Source organism: Crocodylus porosus, unplaced genomic scaffold (assembly GCF_001723895.1).
Source record: "Crocodylus porosus isolate Cpor-Errol unplaced genomic scaffold, CroPor_comp1, whole genome shotgun sequence".
NCBI classification, from domain to species: domain Eukaryota; kingdom Metazoa; phylum Chordata; order Crocodylia; family Crocodylidae; genus Crocodylus; species Crocodylus porosus.
In genome coordinates, this window is record NW_017728906.1 from 161,536,178 (window position 1) to 161,554,136 (window position 17,959).

At 43.3% G+C, this 17,959-nt stretch overlaps 1 protein-coding gene and 1 long non-coding RNA gene across 2 annotated transcripts in view; one reads left to right on the plus strand and one right to left on the minus strand.

Annotated features, from left to right (window-relative positions):
- STARD13 (StAR related lipid transfer domain containing 13) overlaps positions 1-17,959 on the plus strand; it is a 520,536-nt gene that overhangs the window by 28,161 nt on the left and 474,416 nt on the right. The gene's annotated exons all lie outside the window — the stretch shown is intronic.
- Positions 15,218-16,636, minus strand: LOC109306597. Its single transcript, XR_002100049.1, has 2 exons — positions 16,584-16,636; positions 15,218-15,753 (listed from the first exon to the last, which is right to left on the minus strand). It is a non-coding gene; the product is annotated as an uncharacterized LOC109306597 (long non-coding RNA).

Consider the following 17,959-nt stretch of genomic DNA (forward strand, 5'->3'; position numbering starts at 1 on the left):
CTGAGGGTGCTACGTTCACCCTAACGTGACGGTAGGGGGCGCTAGGGAGCTCACAGCCGCCCCTAGGCCCCGCTCCCTCACAACGTTGCTGTCATGTCCTCTCATTCCGCCTCCGTATTTTTGTCGCATATTGTAATTGACTTCTTGTCCTCATCACATCGAATGACAAACTGAATGACAATACCAAAGGGTGTAAATGGCTGAACATGGCTTATATATAGTAGGGCTCGAGAGCCCAGAATGAAACTGACACAACTACACCCTGCTAGAACCTTTGGTATCGTAATGGCCTGAAGGGTAATGCTGCATGTAAGCCTGGCCAGCAGGCAGTGACTCACCCACGCGTACACATCGGTGAACTCTGTTCTCTCACCCAACTTCCTCTATGAAAATTTCATCTATCGCAGTGAGGCTTCATACTTACTAACAGAGACGGCACACAGTATGCATAATAGTATAGATAAGGGATGTAAGAAACACTGTGGTTCTTTAACAAACTTCACAGGAAGATAAACAAGTCAAAGATCTGATACAGCAGGAAAAAAAGACTGAAGGAATTAGCAAGCAAATAGGCAGCTAAGTTATCCTGGGCATGGCATGGCTCATTAATAATTACCTGATTAGTGTCCCTGTTGATGCTTTCTGTTATGTCAGCTATCTTTCTACTGTACCAGAACTTTAGATAGTAATAAGTGGTCATGAACTAGAACAAGAAACATCTGGAAGCTGTAATTCTACAGACACCCAGAAATCAACAGATGGTGATTAGGAGTGTAATGGAAAAATATTCTTGTATGAAAGAGTTTAACTTGTGCAGAATGAATATATGGTCCAAAATCATGGTAATGGAAATTTAAGGTTAAGATTTAAGCCATAAAACTTAGACAAATAGGAGTGCTTTTCTGAAGTTGCTAAAATATTTTCTCACTGGCTGCAACCAAGCATTTCACTTTTCATCTCAGAAAAAATATTTTATTCAATTTCAAGCTTTTATTATAGGTGTATAGAGAAAGTGCCTTCTCATCACTTTTTTTCAATCATTAATGCCTTGCTATTATGTTTTCTATTCATCACCTGCCAGTCTTATGAGAGACTCAAACTTTTTAAGTGGCTTAATAATTTGAAATCCTCTATTATGAGACCAGTGTATCTATCAGATTATGCAACTGTTTTGTATATTTAATAAGATATTATATTTTAAATTCTGTAGAAATTATATGATGAACCTCCTTCTTTTAATTAATCCCTGGATTTCAGATAAGACCAAATGGATCATTTCTTAGAAATTAACTTCATCTAGTTTTTCTTCCCCACTTAGGTTTATGACAGCCTCAAAGTCTGCATCAAGATAGTCAGGCAATCAAGGGCACAAGGCAACCACGGCAGAAAACTATTTCATTTTATGCCCCCAAGTATCCAGGTAACTTATGCACAGTTTGCAATCTTACTGCACATTAGGGGTGTGGGAAGTGGGCACTATTTGATTCAGCCTGAATCAGGGACAGTGATTCTATTTATTGATTTAGATCACTGTCTCTAATTTAATTTGGCTGAATCTGAAAATTCAGTGCTGATTAGGAGAATCAGCAATTTGGCCATAGACACAGCTTTAAATGTTTTTTATACAAACCTAGAGGTACCGGTGTGGCTTGTGAACACTACGATGCTGGGGTGCATGGAGCATCCCAAAGGAGTGTGGGGGGGCGGCCCTCCACGTGCTCAGCGGTGAACCCAGATGTGGGCTGGAAGTACTTCCCGTCCACTTCCAGGTCCGCTGGGGAGCAAGCTGGGGGGGGGCCCCAGCACCCCCCTGGCTTGGCAGTTAGCCCTGGGGGGACACTGGGTGCCCCCCCCCCAGACTCAGGAGGCACCAGTCGCTGAGCCGGGGGAATATAGGGTCCCCCCGCACGCTCCCCGGCAGACCCGGAAGTGCACCAGAAGTGCTTTTGGTCCACTTCCAGGTCTGCTGCTCAGTGCTCTAGGGAGCCCCCCATGCTTCTTTCTGTAGGGCACTTCATGCGCCTCAGCATCGCAGTGTTCACAACCAGCCTGCTACCTAGCGGTACGTAGAAAAAACATTTAAAGTTGTGTCTATGTCTGAATTGCTGAATCTTTCCGAATCTCTCTGAATTGATTTGGAAGGTTCCGATTTGATTCAGAAAGATTAAAGGGTCCTCCGATTCAATTCAGATTCGGAGATTCGGCTACATAATCAGGCTGAATCTCTGCTGAATTGAATCAGGGGCCGAAGCTTTGCGAAGCCCTACTGCACATAGCCTCTGAGAATGTGCTGGCTGATAGGTGTGCAATTCTGTATGAGCCTGTGTTGGATGAGCATCAGCCTAACAATCCTACATGGCAAAAACCCATGACTAGAAGGGAATTAGGAGGAGAACAGAATTAGGAGGAGCATCTTCCAGGGTTGCCCACTGTCTGTAAACTTATGGACACTGTAAACAATAATAATAATAAAAAACCTTAAAAATGCCTGTCTAAAAATCCATAAGAACATTTGCCCTTTGATAAAAACACAAAGCTAGTAGAGCTTTAAGCTTCTGTTTGAGGAAAACATTTCTTGGGTTACCAAGTTTTCACTCAGTAGCTAAGTGATTGAGGACATTCTCCAAGGAAATGGGAGAGGCCTCCTTAACCAGAGGGGTTTGAACCTGCAGTTCTTCAGCTTTCTACTATAGTGCTCTAACCAGCACACCCCCTTGCTCTTTCCAGCCCTCCTCTTGAAGCTGGCCTGTGACTAGCCAAGAGCTTTGTGAAACCAGGAGGAAAGCAACAAGTTAGTCTGTGGCTTAGTGAGATAGATGCTGCCCTGGAAGGGAACAGGCCATAAAGTCTAGCCTGGATCCTTTCTCCCAGTGCGGGAGAAAATTCCTTACTGATCTCCATCCATTTCACATCCATTTCATGCAATGAATATTAAATACAAGGTGCTGTGGCTTGGCTTCAAGAGGAGGGAGGAGAGAGAACCAGATAATGCAAACTGGCAAATACCAAAAATGGAAGTTGTTATGGGACTGAGAAACTGCTATTCAGGAGTGTGAAGTGACATCGGATTCTGCACTTTGTGTTCACTCATACCTAAAAGAAACCGTGTGTTTTAAGACTCACTCATTTCTTTCAAATTAATGGAAATTCAGTCATCAACTTCCATAGGAGCAGGAATTTCTATATATAGCACCCTGGGTGCTCAGCACATTTGGATTCGAGCCATGAGGGTGCAGCTTCTAAATAATCTATGTGACTTCTAGACCATGGAAGCCCATGGAGCTTTGTGTTAGAGAGGATTTCCCATCCATTGCTGCTGGCTAGCTCTCCAGGAATGACTTTGGCTATAGTATTATCACCTGCTTGTTTTATTCCCAGACAGGATCTTTTAAACTTTAGGCACACCTGTTTCACATCTTTTTTTATTTGATGCTACCATCAGCTCTCTCCCTTCCCTTCTTGCCTCAGTCATTTTAATTCCTTATAGTCAAATGATTTCTACTACATGTGTGGGACAACATGCACAGGCCAGACACTCACCTTGATTACAGCAGGGCAAATATGGAGCAACTCCTTAAGAGTCAAAGTAATGAATGCAGAGATACCCTGATGAAACCAAGATCAGAATCTGGACCATTTTTCTTTCTATAGATATCCTGCATGTTTCTGTTGAAATAACAATAGCAAATAATAATCTATTTTATTTTAGAGTGTTAAACACTGCATTTAAAATCTGAGGGATTGAAGCAGATTCTCTTCAGCGATGATCTGTCTAACAACTGTATCAAGTGTCAAGCAAAAGCAGTTAAATAATTTCTGACAAGACAGTCACAACTAGAAGTTAAGTGACATAACCCTCCCGTATATAATAACACGAAACCCAAATAAAATTCAGAGAATTTTAAGACGCGTATCTACAGTGAAAACTCTGCAGTCAGTTTAGGCAGGTCATATCTCTCTTCCTGAATTTCCTCTAGAACAACCAGTCACATCAATTTTCAAAAGCATTCTTCAAACATATCCTCACAGAGGGTGTGATTTTCATTATCTGAAAAATGGGACGATATACATATCTGGGCCCCCAGGTTCTATCTACATGCATACATTTCAGTTTAATATGAAATTTAGCTCACTAAATGTAATCTTTTCTCACATCTGAAACTTACATGGGAAAATCCAGCATAGCTTTCTGCCAGATTAAATTATTTTAAAACATTTATATGTTTATTTGACTTATTTTGAGTGGACATAACTGATCTTTTTGTACTGCCATCCCCTTATATCCCTGCAGTGATCTCACTTCTATTATGCTCTGAATCTGTAAAACTCCTTGCTCCTACAGGTTGGGGGACATTGAAAAATGTGAAACTCTATAGTGGTGATGATAGCTTTTGCAAAGCATGTTGATGACTAGTGCTGATTCCAGCAGTTTAATGGCGTGCTTACATGCTGCTTTGGGACACATGATCTGTAAGTTGTTCAAACAAAAAAAAGCTATTGCATAAATTTGGGCTGAGATTCTTCTATACTAAATAAATTCCTCACAAAAGAAGACAATACTACCATAGGGGAAGGGCAGATGGGGAGAGCAGCAACGGGAACCCTACAATGTGCCTGACATAGTGGATGCATCTACATGAGATGCTTTACTGCAAAGTAGTGTAGTTTACTGCATAGTAAGTGTGTGTGTCTACATGTGTATATGCTTACTGCATAGTAAACCTTGCTAATCTCAAGTAAATTTGTTACCTGCAAATACAAGTAGCAAATTTACTTGTAAGTAACTGAACGGTAATGCTTGTATAGACTCCTGACTGGGAGCAAATCTGCTCCCAGTCAGCCACCAGGGGGTGGAAGATTGCTTCCTGCCCCTGGGAGCTGCCTGTTGCTGGGGTGGGCTCTGCCACCAGAGCTGGGGTGGGGACTATGTCCCCCTACCCCGGCAGCAGGGAGCTCCAAGCCCCCATTCCAAGATTACAGTCAGGGAGCAGGGACTGGGATATCCTTATCTCCCAGCCCTGGAAAGAACAGCTGGGAGACCTTATCTCCCAGTGTCAGCTCTGTGACAGCAGAACTGAGTGGTGAATGAGCTCCCCAGATTGTTCCCCACCCAGCTCCATGATCCCAGGGCTGAGTGGGGAACAAGCTCCCCAGCTTGTTCCTCATCTAACCTGGATCATTCTTTCAGGGCTTTGTAGCCTGTAGCTTTCCCCACCACAGCCATATGCTGCTTCATCCCCTTGCCTGCCTGTAGCACTGTTAGGTCCTGAATAGGCAGAAAATAGTCCTTCTTTAGGGGTCTGTGCTGGGTTAGGATGTGTGGCTAGCAGTGGTAAGTCTGGAGGATGGACTAGGGGGCAGCATGGTTTAGGGTGAGGTTGGGGGTATTACGGCATGGGAGTGGGTAAGGACCCTTGGGGTGGGGGCAGCCTGATGTAAAATATTGCTGCAGTCAAGCAGAGTTGCCAACTCAAAGACATTTTTTTTAATGATAATATGAAAACTTTTTTCTAACAATCAAACTTTGTAACAATGGTTATCCAGGACCTGGCAGAAGGGTTAGCTTTACATTATGTAAAACATAGGTCACTAAAAGAGTTTGAGTCTCAGTAAAAAGTTTGCAGCTTGTCATTAAAAAAATATCTTGTGTTGGGAACCCTGCCAACATAGGCTACACCAAGGGAGGCTGCATGCCCATGGACCACACTAGTGCAACTCAAACCAAGGGCACCCCATGGAGCAGCCCTCCCCACCACTACTTCAGCACACATATGAGAAGCCCCCTCACTGTACAGCATGTGTGAATAGTCCCCTTACCCACTCCACTATACACATAGATAAGCAGTTGAACGGGTGATACACTACTCCACTGCATGCACAGGCAGCCACTCCACCCCTCAGGCTTGCAGGCTGCCCCCACCCCCTTCTAGCTATCTGGCACAGGCTCCCCTAGTGTACTGTGCAATGACTCTCATGCTGCACAGTCCCCTGGGGCAGATATAGAAAGTGGAAGCCAGAGGGAAAGCCTAGAGGCCCTGATAGATGCTGCAACCAAAGCAATGCAGGGAGTGATGGCCAGGTGGAAGCCTAAGGGCTACAACTTAATCCTCTGTGGGCTGTAGGTGGGCTGCAGGGCACCAGTTGAACCTCCTGGTCTACACCTAACCTCACCATTTTATTGGGACTTATTTCTGGCTAGGCTTACCACTTCCTCAGCTGGCTTTTAGTTGCTGCAGAAGGAAGAGTTAAGAGGGTAGCATTCTTATTTCTTCTTTTCTAAGTATTATTATACTTGATAATATGATTAGGACCTTTATGAGTATATAGAAATTTTCAGAGTTTGACCTGAAGATTACAGCACCAAGCATGTATGCCTGGACTGCTCCATGATGACACCAAGCAATGTTATCCTAAGACACACTATATTGGCTCTTTGCATGCTTCCTCCTGAACTAAAAGTAGTGTAGTTACCTTAACGGAGCACAATATGCAAGGTAGTAGGCTCTGCCTCCCAGCAAAACTTATTGACATGTGTGCAGTGCTGCACTTAGATACACTACTTCCATTGTGGGAGGTAGGACCTGCCAACCAAGCACATCTCAATATGGCACTCCCTGGTATCATAATGGAGTGGTACAAACACACCGGTGTGTAACAAACTGGTCATCCCTTTCAAAATATTCTGGGCTAACTGTTCAGGAGTACGAAACTTCAGGTGCTCAAAGAAGAGAAAATGGCAGTACCTAGGATGCCCCTAGGTTTTCAGAGAGAAAAATAATCAGACAGCAATTATGAAAATACTCTGTGGTGCCCTTGAGAAATATGGGTATATGCACAGAGCTCTACTACACTGTGCTGCCACTTCTGCCTGAGACTGGTAATGAAAGGCACCAAAAGCATAAAAAATGTGCAGGCACTAAAAGATAAATAATCGCACAAAATCAGGAGTCCTGACATATGTCACTGATGCCAGATCACACTAATGGTCAAGAACAGCTTTCAAACACGTAAGATCTTGCACAAGGAAGAGAATAAAGTGAAAAGCAACAAGGAAACATTGGAAGCTTGTATGACAAGTAAAACTCTTTTATAAATTTGTGATAGGGCAGTCTGCTACACAGTAAGTTACTATGATGATTAATCACCAGACAGTGACAATCTAACATTTATATCTGCTGATAGGGGTGAAAAATTGGCTTGTAATGCTTATGATGCAGCTCCTCCCTACAGAATAATTTATGTCACACCTGTGCTCTTGTGTCACTATTGTGGTCACTACACACAATTAAGAATATGGAAAAGCAACACTGGTACAGCTAGTTTCCAAATAACTGTGTGTATCAACTTTGTATCATGGTAGTGTTAGAATAATGTTTTGTTGTATCAACTGCATAGCTGGGATAGAGTTAGACAAGCTTTAGAAGGCAAGACCTGATAAAGACTGTCTTGCATTCGAAAGCTTATCTAACTCTATCTCAGTTATGCAGTTTGTCCAGTAAAAGAGATCACGCTAAGAAATCTTTGCCTCTCAGATATTAACTCTGTATACATACACAAGACCTAGCTACCTATATACCTATTGCTCTGGATGGATTCTGAATGCCTTAAACCAGAGATCAGCAACCTGTACCCCGTGAGTGAAATCTGTCCCATACAGCCATTTGATTCAACCTGCTGACATGAGGCTTCAGCAGCTTTCAGCAGTGTCAGGGGCTTCATCAGCAGTCACTTTCCCTTGCCACCATGGGAAGAAGTGGTGGCTGTAGACCCTTCCTCTGGGCCACTGCCAGGAAGTAGCAGTGGTGGGTGCTTTCTTTGTGCAACTCCTGGGAAAAGTGGTGGCAGTGATTCGGTCCTAGTGCCTCCAATCTCCCTGCCCCAGACCCAAACTAGGTTGATCCAGCCAGCAGCCTTAAAAGGGTGCCAACCACGGGCTTAAGCAATGTGTAATAAGGAGGTCCTGTAGAGAGCCACTGCACCTTCCTTCCCCTTTGCCATGTCATTTTTAAACTGCCATTACTTATACACACCAGGGTACAAATTAAACCCGAGAGTTGTTTTGCAATATTTTCCTGAGTAACATCTCATAGATATCATAATAGAAATGGGTAAATGCCTGCACTTGCTGGTGTATCTCATGCATCTTCCTTCTCTGTAGCTTTAGAATTGCTTGTAGTGGAACCTGGGATGTCAGCCTCCTTTCTGCTATCACAAATTACTGCCTGAATCTGTATAGTAAGTTCAGAGACTATCCTCCTGAATTTGAGCTCAAAAAAGGTTTTATGAGTATTGTTCATGACATGTCCAGTTCTGCCCCATAAGAGAAAAGAGCCATCTGTGACACAGTCACTCCAGGTGTTCATGTATTAATGTGAAAACTGTGTTTGCATGTGACTATTAGTGGCCATTTAATCACACTGTTTCTTGTGAATGTACCTCTGGTGGAGGCCTTCACAAGTCCAGGCAAGATCTGAAATGACATCTTGTAAACAACATTGCCAGGATAGGATTTGTAGAATATACTAGATTCCTATAAGCCAACCAAATATTTGCAGCCTTACATGGCAAGCTCCCTTTATCTGGGATTGTAACATGAATGGCTTCTGTGAAAGTCTGAATAAATCTTTCCATTAATCCATTTGTGGCTGCATGATGAGGAGATGATGTGATGTTTAATACAATTTCTTTTAACAAAGTGGAATTCTTTGGATATGAATAGAGTTTTATTGTCATTCAAGAACTTCTGTCCTTGAAAACAAGTCTTAACACCAAATGAACCAAATTTATACAGACTACTAGGCTACTCAGAATAAACATATTTTCAAAATGAAACTGTCCAGAAGTGGTCCAACATAGTTTCTGTGGATTCACTGTCATAGGGCACTCCCAAGGATGCACCAGAGTACCATGTTTGAGCTATGGTAATAGCTGATTGTTCAGAAAAGGAGCACAGTTGCAATACATTTTTTAGTCGGGGTGTCATAAGAGTTGCTTCAATCCCTTCTAGAAGTGGATATATGCTCCAAGGATAGCTGCAACTTTTTTTAGCTCTGAACAGTATGTGTTAACGGTGTGGTCACTGTGAGGACCCTATACAACTGAATCTCTGAAAAATTGCTCTTTTTCTGCTATCAGCCTAGGCCATCCTGAAAGATGCCATTTGCCTGTCCAGAAATTCAATTAATTATTATTTCGACTGGAGTTCATAATTTTTGTTGACGTTCCACTCTTTCAGCACATGTGGCCTGATCCTCAAATAAGCAATCAGACAAGGCCATTTTCCCCAAACAGCCAGACATTTTAATCCTTTTATTGTCTGTGGGCATATCTACACAAGACATTTACTACACAATTGACTAATGAGCTGCACAGTAAACACCTTGGTATCTATGCACGCGCCCCTATTAAGCCAGAGTAAATTAATTTACTTCACAACAGGATAGTACTTGTAAATACAAGTACTAGCCTGATGTGGAGTAAACAGTTCCACAGCACAGCACGTGTAGACACTATCCTGGCTGACTGGGGCAAGAGGGTGCTAGCCCCGTGCTGAAACACTCTCGTGCCCTAGCCAACTTTTAAGCAGCACACTGGGCAGGGTTGGAGCAGCCCTGGGCCAGCAGGCTGGTCCCCCGGCTCCCCTCACAGCTGAGGCTGCTCTAACCCGGCTCAATGTGTTGTGCATGAATATATTCCAGAGCTTATTGTTCCAGAGTTTATTGCTCCCAGGCACACAAATGGAGTTTACTCATGCGCAGTAATTTCATGTGTAGATGCACCTTGTATTAGGAGGTTATTCATCATACCAGTGATTCAAGCGTTTCTAAGACCTCTGCAATCTCTAAGTGTCAACTACTGCTGTTTCTTTGCCTTCTTCACATTAAGATCTAGGGAAAACACACTGGTGCAGCTTGATTCCAAATAATAAAGTTTATTAACTATGTACAAATATATACAGCTATGCTACCTATGCAGAATGCTGCTCTGACAGTGTTCTGAAAGGTGTCTATGAGTGAAGACAAGGAGGATCACTAAAAGGCTTCATATTATTCAGAGATATTACCCAGTTTCTATCTGAGTCTTTAGGGGCATTTGTATACAACATGGGGGTTTAATTCTCCCTTAACTGAAGGGGTGTTTTTTTAAAAACACCCCTTCAGTTTAGGGCAAAGTAAACCCCCATATTGTGTACACCCATGTCACAGCCTGATCCTTACCTGCCTCTCCAGTGGCAGGGTGGGGCGAGCAAGCTGCTGGCAGGTAGAGCAGTCCATGAGCTGCGAGGAGGGGCTGGTGCTTCCCTCCATGGCAGTGGCAGCCCCCCGCCATCAGGCGGCACCTGTCGGCAGGCACCCGGTTCAGGTAGTCCTGGGGGCCACTGGAGCCGTGGAGGGAAGCACCAGGTCCCCGCGCAGGTCAGCCAGGCAGGCAGGAAGGCTCTGGGGGAGAGATCGAGTTAGCTGCTTTTTTTTTTTCCCCCTTCTGTGGAGCCTGCCTTTCTGGGCTGCTGCCGGGCTGCCTGCATGGTCTGCCTGCACACCCCCTGAGCCACACAGAGCCTGGTGTTTCCCTCCGTGGCTGTAGGGTAGAAAACTAAAACTCCTTGCAGGTGTTTTACTTTGCAGTGCCCTAAAGTCATTTGCTGTGTCCCAAATCATTTAAGGTGCACTATGCTGCCAAATGTGCTACAGCAGCTAGAATTAACACGCAATATGCTGTTGAATGTGTAAACGGCAATTCCATTAAAGTGGTGCAAAAGGCACTTAACCCGCTTTAAACCTGCTAAAAAGTGACACTTCTGTCAGGCAGGTAGAGGGCTCAGATGCATAAGGTACAGATCATATTGTAAAGATATGGATGAGCTTTGCCTTCTCCTCCTACATTTCCAAGCACCAGTTTAGCCATAATATGATGCTGGAAACTGTCAACAATCATTAAGCTACAACACAGTTGGTCCAAAGTTGCACATTCCTTTGAAAATGCAAAGCAGATACAGCTTTAATAGGAACAGCTAGAGGTTTGCAATCAAAATCAGACTTTTTTGACTTCTGTGGAAACACAATAATTTATACTAAGACTCAGAGCTGGCCTTAGGGGTGGGCAGCATGGGTACCCAGGACACTGTGGTCAGGGGGGTGCCATATTCACACACACTCACACCCTGCTCTGCTGCTCATGCTAGATGGGAGCCATTTCAGGACTTCACTGGCAATTAATCCTGGGGGCAGTGCAGTGAGGCCCGCTCCCCACCAGCCATGCCCAGATCTAAGCCAGCTGGCCAGGACAGTGAGATAAAAATCCCCCAGGTGGCAGTGGAAGTGGTGGCAGGTGCTGCCAGGCAGCATGACAAGCCAAGAGGAGGGTGCTAAGGGCCAAGCCAAGGGCAAGGTGGCAGTGCCCAGCTGGAAGGCAGCATGGCTGAGCGGCCGCAAGGCACCATTTTCCCTAAAGTCAGGTCTGCTAGTTACTGATGTGACTTACACAGGTAATTAAAAATGTTTAAAAGCCTTAAGATGATACAACTTAACAAAGCTTTTGCAACTCTGACTGAAAACATTATGCAGTTAGTGGCACTACTCACACAAATAAAGATTACATGCATGAATAAGAAATGGATTAGGCCTTGCTGATAATAGCAAGCTTAAGTTCGCAGACTGACAAATTCTGTGCAATTTACATTACTGTTAAATGGCAAGATTACAGTTATGACAATATGGAAATTTAAATGTAATTGTGTATAAAATTGCACAATAATTAAATTGTCTATAAATTTGGAGCCCTCAAATTAAGCATAACCAAATATTTCCTGACACCTAAAGTATTAGCTTAATATTGGTACCATATGGCTTGAATTTTCTGTTTCTCATAACTGACATTCTTCATCCTTGTCAGCTGCTCATACAGACTTGCCAGATAATATTTGCACCATGGCCAAAAATATCTAACAGCTGGTGTGGTAGAAGTTAAAATACTCTATAACACTTCAAAGTTTAATGCACCCATCTACATGCTAGAAAACTGGTTCCTGGAGCAGATGTTTAGCTTCTGTTTTTTAAATTAATGCCTGTACTCTTTTCTTGTCAATTGCCTGTTTTAATGATCCATTGGGCTGTTGTATTATAAAAGATGAATGAGCTCATCAGAATCTTGACTTTGAGATTCTTAAAGACAGCTGACTGTCAGTATAAATATTTTGTAAGCAGTAGGTTAAAACAGAGTAAGTTCCCAAAAAAAGCACTTGAGCAGTGTGCAATTTAGTTGGAGTTTAGGCACTTTAAATCCAAGTGAGCAATCCACAAAACCCTTCTTATCTGCCTAGAGACACCTTGGCTCCTTAAGTTTTGCTAATGCATTTGCTTAGAACTGCTGCCATATTCTCTTGGGGGGGCTTGATTCTGCAGGTATATTCTAAACACACCTAATAAATACTGACAATGTGGAGGTCAACACAAAGCACAATATTCATAGCCTCTTTCCTTAAAAATGAAGGAGCATATCATATAAGCATGTAATAAGTGTAGTAGATTAAGCACTTGCTCAAAAATTGGGAGCTTGAGATTTTAATCAGTCCTCAGCTTGAGACGATTCCAAAGCTGCCGCCTCTGTTACCTCACCAGAAGGTGCTGGACCCCAAGGATAAGGTTAAGCTAGGGTGGGGATGCCCTTTAACCTTCCTGTTGAAACTACAGCTCAGAATGAGACAGGGAGCAAGAGAGAGAGACATTTTAAACCTATATTATACAAATATTTAAAAAAACAAATGGTGAAAGTTCAAAGGTATGTGCAGGGGCTAAGCATGAAATGCTTTTTAGTGACAGAACACCATGCCACCTAAGACTGAAACCCCCTCCCCCATGCCCTCATGGGGTTACACATGTAGGACCAGTTGTCTATCTTCCACTGTGCAGACGGCTCCCTCAGTGGTGTAGCACAACACAAACTGTTCCACATTTTGTTGCAAGGTGAAGTGTCCAGTTTTAAGTGTGACATGTACCAGGACCAAGAAGTTTCAGAGTGGTGTCACAGCCAGCCCCTGAAAACCAGTTTTTGCAGCTTTTCAGAATCGCTGTCTTGGCCTGGCCAAGCAGGAAATAGGCCAGGCAGATCATGCTCCCCTTGACCACTCACTAAAGGATAGAAAAAATGCACACAATCTGAGAAGTCAAAGACCAGTGCACCAAAGAAGATGCAAAGGGCCCTAAAGAGCAGCTGCAGCTGGGGGCAGTCCAGGAAGACATGGAAAGGGGTCTCCTTTACTTCCTTCTTGCAGAAAGGAAAAGCTGCCAGCACTGCCAGGTCTGAGGCAGAGTGAGGGCATGACTGTAAATCACTATTAATGAGAGTAGAGCTCTGGGTTCTGGTCATACTTTCCAATGGTGTTTATGCATTTTATCCAATAATTTTAAAGGCATGTTCACACTATGGAGCAGGGTGCAGAGCACTGTACTATCCCCTCCCAGGGTAGTGCCTGCAAAACTGGACTAAACAATCATGCTTCCTCTGGTTTACTTGTACTCTTATCTGACAAGTCTTGTGTCAGCTATACAGCGGCAGTTTCAACAGGAAGGATGAAAAGTATCCCCATCCCCACTTAGCTTATAGGCTGGTGTTTAGGGGACTTTCCTGGGACACTAGTGATTAAGAGGACCCAGAACCCCCTTCTCCAACTTTTGCTATAACCATTAAAATAACAGAGGAAAGATGGTTGCCTCCTGTTTTAAATGCAAGTGTCCCTTGGTGGTGTGCTTTGCGCTGATCTCAGTTTTGGGGAGTGTTAGATCTTTTCAGAGCACAATTACCAAGTCAGGCCTCTCAGAGAACTTAGGTGCAGGAATGCCTGGTTTAAGAATCCTAAATGGGTTTAGGTGTGATACAGGCTTCAAGATGCTTAGCTCATCAGATATGGCATCAATATGGGGTGTGCACAGAGCAGAACTGTGGATGCCTATACCACTACTTGGTCCTACTCCAAGGGCCACTCAAACCTGGCAACCATGCACACTAAAAAACCCTTAGCTTATCCTCCAGCAGTAGTGCTCTCACTGAAATGCTGCCCAAAAAGTATCCCAACAACAGTCCCAGAATTTCTTGCACCTAATTTCTGATCACTCAGTATCCCACTTCCTGTCTCTTCTTCCTGTAATTAGAACCAAGCAAGGAAAAGACAAAGACTGGAGAGACTGATTGCTAGAATGGCTCTTGTTGGGGAATAGGAAGAAGCAGCTTCCTCAGAGAGAGTCCATCTAGGAACCACTCTATCCACTACTGTCTGTTCTCTGTGCTTTGAGTGTTCTGCCACCACACTGTATGGGCCTTGACACGTAACACTGTGAGCTTCTCAAACGTTGATGAGTGCTAGTGCTAGCTCAAGTTTGAAGCAGTCGTGTTCAGGCCAGCAGGGGCCTGGAGGACTGAACGGGAAGAACCCCCCACTTCCCATTCCAGGCTTTCCCCGTCCCCTGTGGCTCCCCCACCCCTGCGGTTCTCCCTGCTTCCCCTGTACCCAGGGCTCTGCCCTGCCACATACTTGTGGTTGCTTGCGCTCTGTCCCAGGCAGCAGGCAAGGAAGGGTTAGCCTATCTGCCTGGCCGCTGCCACTGCCAGACTGCTGCTGTTCTCCAGGCTGAACCTGGTGACATCTGGGACAGCAGGTTAACCCTTCCCTGCCTGTTCCTGTAGGACAGACTGCAGGTAGCCACAAGTAGGGACAGGAAGCAGTGAGTGGGGATTTGGTGGGGGAAGCAGTGGGCCTGAGCCAGGCTAGCGGGGCAGGGGGTTGGGTGGGTGTTTACACTAAAACATAGCCTAGGGTACATACACTACACAATAGTGTGCCATGAGTAGGTGAGTATGCTTAAAACTAGTTTCAGGTGTTAACGTGTTAATCCAGGGGTTAAGAGCTCCAGGAGCTGTCTAAAATGAATGTGTAACAAGGTCTAAATGTATTGAAGGAGAGGTGGCTCATGTAACTTGGGCTAGTTGAGAGAAAGATGCCTTAATTAATTTTATTGGTGAAAATGTAAATACCTACAGACTCTTAGATGCCACAGATTTACTTATTTGAATTTAGTGCCTAAATTCCACCAATTAAATGCTTTTATGGATCCTCTCCCCAGTCCTCTGCAAGATGCTGTATGCAGAATTTGAAACTAAATATCTTGAGGAGGAGATAAGAATACTTGTGCATTATGAAATAAAATTGCAAGAAAAACTTAGATCCATGGCAACACATTTATTTTGTTTTAAGGAGGAAGATCAAGCTGAGTTAGAATTATGTCATAGCCAGATATGCACTTCTTCCATAAAAGAGTGTGTAACACTTTAATAACAAGAATAATTTGATTTTAGGGAAGCATCAGACTGTTTTTAAGGGGATAAATAATTCTTCCATGTTATCTGAAGCCACTAGAGGTACAGTTAACCAACTGTCATTTGACTCTTAATGCGCTTGGTCTTCCAGGGAAATGCAACAAGACACATGCCAGAAATTCGGTGCTTGAGAAGGCCTTGCAACTGGGGTCATCATTTAATAAAGATTAATCTGAATGTTAGTGTTGTGCTGTGTTTAAAAATTGGTGTATTATGATGCAAATGGTTAGAAATATGGGTACACAAAGAGTCAGACATCTTGCATGGAAGAACTCTACATGCAGCTCTCAATATTTGAGCTTGTATCTCACAGAAGGCCTGATTCTGTGTTCCTTGTACATCAAGATTTTCAGATTTGGCAGAAAAGTTGAGACATTTCTGGAACTATAAATAGATATTTAAGATAAATATTAATGGTTAGATTGGGAATTTTCTAAATGTTCTCTTTCTGGAAAGCAGTTCTAATTCTGAACATGTACCTTGGTGAGTAATGGTGAGCAAGTTACAAACTCCCTGATGAATTAAACAAACATACAATTTCATAAACAATCTACTTTTATGGATAACATGTTGTTCCCTTGAGACTTTGGGTTTAAAGGGCTGATTTATGCCTATGGAAGGGAGAACCCCTTGCATTTTCATCTATGTGCTCTGAAAACTTCCCCCCCTAAATAGAAAGTTGTTTTCCCTTTTGTACCTGGAAATGTCATCCATTCATGTGACAGCTGGTGGGACAGCCGCTATATCTGCATTCACTGTGGCAATTGTACTTCCATATGGTGAGGGTGTATATAAATTGCACCCTAATTCCTCCCCCATCAAAGTGAACAGAGGAGGATGTTAACTTGGATATAAAACCGATTATTCTTGTTAAGCTATGCAGTTAGGTATTTGAAAGTTGGACCTAAAAGAAATCACCATTATTTGTTACTTGTATTAGTGGTTTATCTTCGAGCCCAGTCCTGCACTGGAACCCATTGTGCTAGTGTTGTACAAACACCGAACAAAAAAGTGATCCTTACACCAAAGAGCTTACAACCTAAGTATAAAATGAGACAAGATACAGAGACAGATGGAGGAGCACAAGGAAATACTGAGACCATATTAATCAGTATGACAGGCAGTGCTTTCAGTGCATCAGCAATTACAGGATATAACCTACTGTTCCTTGCCATGTGCATGCATACATACCAGGAATTTAGATACTAGCTTACCTGCTTTTGCTCTGCATTGACATTCTTTTAAGTGTATGGAGACTCACTCTGATTAAATGAAATAAATATATAAATCAGAATCTTGTAACATGAATCTCTATAACTGGATGTGTATGGTTCTTCTCTTGTGCATACATTCCTACCTCTTTATATTTAGAAATTACTCATCTCATAGAATGGATAGAATTAGATTAAAACAATGCAATTATTCACTGATGGAGAACTGGATAAATTGGCAAAGTGAAGAGTGTACCTGGGCATGTGGATCTCTGTCTTGTGTATGTGTGTGCAGCCATGGGAGATTTTGTCTGGCATTGTCTGTAATGGGATTAATGGATTTTCCATTTATTTTAATAGAGCTTTTTACCCACGTTACCAATCCATTACAATTTATCATGTGCCAGCTATATTCCATGTACCATCCCCTAGTTGAAGAAAATTGTGTTAAACAAAAACAATCCCTACATTTGCTGAGAAAATTGTAAATAAGAACAATAAATAGGCAGTAATTTAAGCCATAATCCAGCATCAAGAAAGATGCAGGCAGATTCTGCACACCTGTGCAGTCCAGTAGGGCTCATTATAGACACAAAGAACTGTCCATACAATTCTCAGTGCAGAATAGTTTTTGGTCTGATTGAGTTTTTAAACCCATTTTCACTGTAGTTTCAGAGCTCCTTCTGGAAGACATGGACTAGCATTGGTCCTAGGATCCACTGATGAGAGTTACTGATGTGCTCCATTACTGCATGCCAGACAATCTTTTTTATCTTTACCCTCAGAACCCAATAAGATATAAGAAATGTCTCCATTTTACAGATGTACTAATGTCTCTATTTTACAGATATAAAATTAAAGCACAAAGAGATTAGGGACCACGTTTTCAATGGGATTTAAGTGTGTAAAGGTATAAATAAGCATTTCTGTAAATCCTACTAGATGTGCATGTATACACGTGCAATTAATGCAAAGCAGTAAACTCGAGCATGTATCTCACCAGAGTACATTGCTCCTAGGCACCATGTTTACACATGCACTGGGGACCACAGCATGTTGAGCTGGGTCAGAGCAGCCTTGGCTAGCAGAGGGCCCAGGGGTCAGCCAGCTAGCCTGGGGCTGCTCCGATCGAGCTCAGCATGTTATGGAGGGGCTAGCTAGGCCATGAGGGTGCTCCAGTGTGGGGCTAGTCATCAGGTAGCTCCTGCACTGAAGCACCCTTGTGCCCCAGCCAGCCCCATCATTGTCTACACATGCACTGCACTGGGTAAAAATTCGTGGGGAATTTGGCACAGGGAACACAACGGTGGGAGTCTACTACAGACCTCCCACTCAAAGTCCCGAGCTTGACCAGGAGTTCGCCCGGGAACTGACTGAGG